This window comes from Patiria miniata, unplaced genomic scaffold (genome assembly GCF_015706575.1).
Source record: "Patiria miniata isolate m_02_andy unplaced genomic scaffold, ASM1570657v1 HiC_scaffold_7, whole genome shotgun sequence".
NCBI classification, from domain to species: Eukaryota; Metazoa; Echinodermata; class Asteroidea; order Valvatida; family Asterinidae; genus Patiria; species Patiria miniata.
In genome coordinates this window covers 9405199-9408423 of record NW_024037074.1, presented here as the reverse complement: position 1 = coordinate 9408423, position 3225 = coordinate 9405199, and positions in this window count along the sequence as shown.

The window sequence follows — 3225 nt, the reverse complement described above, 5'->3', positions numbered from 1 at the left end:
CCCCCCCCCCTAACCCTAACCCTAACCCTAACCCCCCCCCCTAACCCCTAACCCTAACCCTAACCCTAACCCTAACCCTAACCCTAACCCCTAACCCTAACCCTAACCCTAACCCTAACCCTAACCCTAACCCTAACCCTAACCCTAACCCTAACCCTAACCCTAACCCTAACCCTAACCCTAACCCTAACCCTAACCCTAACCCTAACCCTAACCCTAACCCTAACCCTAACCCTAACCCTAACCCTAACCCTAACCCTAACCCTAACCCCTAACCCTAACCCCTAACCCTAACCCTAACCCTAACCCTAACCCTAACCCCTAACCCTAACCCTAACCCTAACCCTAACCCTAACCCTAACCCTAACCCTAACCCTAACCCTAACCCTAACCCTAACCCTAACCCCTAACCCTAACCCTAACCCTAACCCTAACCCTAACCCTAACCCTAACCCTAACCCTAACCCTAACCCTAACCCTAACCCTAACCCTAACCCTAACCCTAACCCTAACCCTAACCCTAACCCTAACCCTAACCCTAACCCTAACCCTAACCCTAACCCCTAACCCTAACCCTAACCCTAACCCTAACCCTAACCCTAACCCTAACCCTAACCCTAACCCTAACCCTAACCCTAACCCTAACCCTAACCCTAACCCTAACCCTAACCCTAACCCTAACCCTAACCCTAACCCTAACCCTAACCCTAACCCTAACCCTAACCCTAACCCTAACCCTAACCCTAACCCTAACCCTAACCCTAACCCTAACCCTAACCCTAACCCTAACCCTAACCCTAACCCTAACCCTAACCCTAACCCTAACCCTAACCCTAACCCTAACCCTAACCCTAACCCTAACCCTAACCCTAACCCTAACCCTAACCCTAACCCTAACCCTAACCCTAACCCTAACCCTAACCCTAACCCTAACCCTAACCCTAACCCTAACCCTAACCCTAACCCTAACCCTAACCCTAACCCTAACCCTAACCCTAACCCTAACCCTAACCCTAACCCTAACCCTAACCCTAACCCAACCCCTAACCCTAACCCTAACCCTAACCCTAACCCTAACCCTAACCCTAACCCTAACCCTAACCCCTAACCCTAACCCCTAACCCTAACCCCTAACCCTAACCCTAACCCTAACCCTAACCCTAACCCTAACCCTAACCCTAACCCTAACCCTAACCCTAACCCTAACCCTAACCCTAACCCTAACCCTAACCCTAACCCTAACCCTAACCCTAACCCTAACCCTAACCCTAACCCTAACCCTAACCCTAACCCTAACCCTAACCCTAACCCTAACCCTAACCCTAACCCTAACCCTAACCCTAACCCTAACCCTAACCCTAACCCTAACCCTAACCCTAACCCTAACCCTAACCCTAACCCCTAACCCTAACCCTAACCCTAACCCTAACCCCTAACCCTAACCCTAACCCTAACCCTAACCCTAACCCTAACCCTAACCCTAACCCTAACCCTAACCCTAACCCTAACCCTAACCCTAACCCTAACCCTAACCCTAACCCTAACCCTAACCCTAACCCTAACCCTAACCCTAACCCTAACCCTAACCCTAACCCTAACCCTAACCCTAACCCTAACCCTAACCCTAACCCTAACCCTAACCCTAACCCTAACCCTAACCCTAACCCTAACCCTAACCCTAACCCTAACCCCTAACCCTAACCCTAACCCTAACCCTAACCCTAACCCTAACCCTAACCCTAACCCTAACCCTAACCCTAACCCCTAACCCTAACCCTAACCCTAACCCCTAACCCTAACCCTAACCCTAACCCTAACCCTAACCCCTAACCCTAACCCAGAAGCCCTCCAAGCCCTAACCCCAGAAGCCCTCCAAGCCCTAACCCCAGAAGCCCTCCAAGCCCTAACCCCAGAAGCCCTCCAAGCCCTAACCCCAGAAGCCCTCCAAGCCCTAACCCCAGAAGCCCTCCAAGCCCTAACCCCAGAAGCCCTCCAAGCCCTAACCCCAGAAGCCCTCCAAGCCCTAACCCCAGAAGCCCTCCAAGCCCTAACCCCAGGTCGTGTGACTTTAACTCTCCCTCCTCGTTTCGCCCCACCTACCCACCCCATGTCAATTTCATTTATATATGCCTCTTTTTTACCAGTTTTCACATCACTATTTGCCATTTTTTTTCAATCAACACTTGATTTGATTTCATAACTGCACATGCTCCGTGACATTGTAAATATTCATTACCTAGATAAAATTTAAACTCCCTTTTTGATCAACAAGTCCATAACAATTTTTACCCTTGTTAGGCTTATTCTAGATAACATCTTGTTTATACTGCGCTATATTGCACCATTTATGGAACAACTGTTTGAAATGTACATGTGCTTGTCATCTTTCGTCACAATAACATCAATTGTGGCATTGAAAACACACTGAGTATTCTTCATCAAACTGACAAACATTTTCCTCTTTAAACTCTTGAATAAAATCACCAAACATGTACTTTTCCTTTCCAAGCACAATAATGAGCCTTTGTTTTACCCAAAAAGTGTTACGTGTACCAAATAATGTAATTTATGACAAATGGTACCGAGGGAAAAAGTTGCACTTTTGTATACGTGCGAGACTAGTGTGGACCACAACTTGCACGTATACAAAAATGCAACTGTTTTCTGTATCATTTGTCATAATTTGTATAAATTCGTACACATAAGAAAGAGTATGGCTGGATTGCTATTTTCTGTATTGATTACATATAGTCGTTAGTTCAGCAAGTAGTGCTCAGTAGTTTTTGAGTTAAACCAAAAAGTATTGGAAGATGGGGACTTTCTTTTTGGGTTGAGTGTAGTTACATTTATAGTTCTGTTGGGGATACTAAATAGATTATCAGGGAAGATTGGGCTTGAAAGAGTTACCCCTCGCAATGAAATCCTAACTAAGTACTGTATTTCAGCCAAAATATTACCCGTTGGGAAGTTTTTAAAAAGTTTAAGCAGTTCCGCCATAGAATTAATTACCCTAGATATTATTTAGGGCACTCTAACCAAACAAACCAAATTTCTCAACGCTGGGTGTCACACAGTCGAGAAAATAAATCCTTTCCAGACTTGAAAACGTCTTAGGTTAGTTATAGCCATGGTCAGTGAATGGTAGGAATTTGTATTGTGACGCTCTAGTGGGTGCTTTGTGTTTAGGATCCATAGAAATACGCTCCATTTTTCGAGCCAGTCATC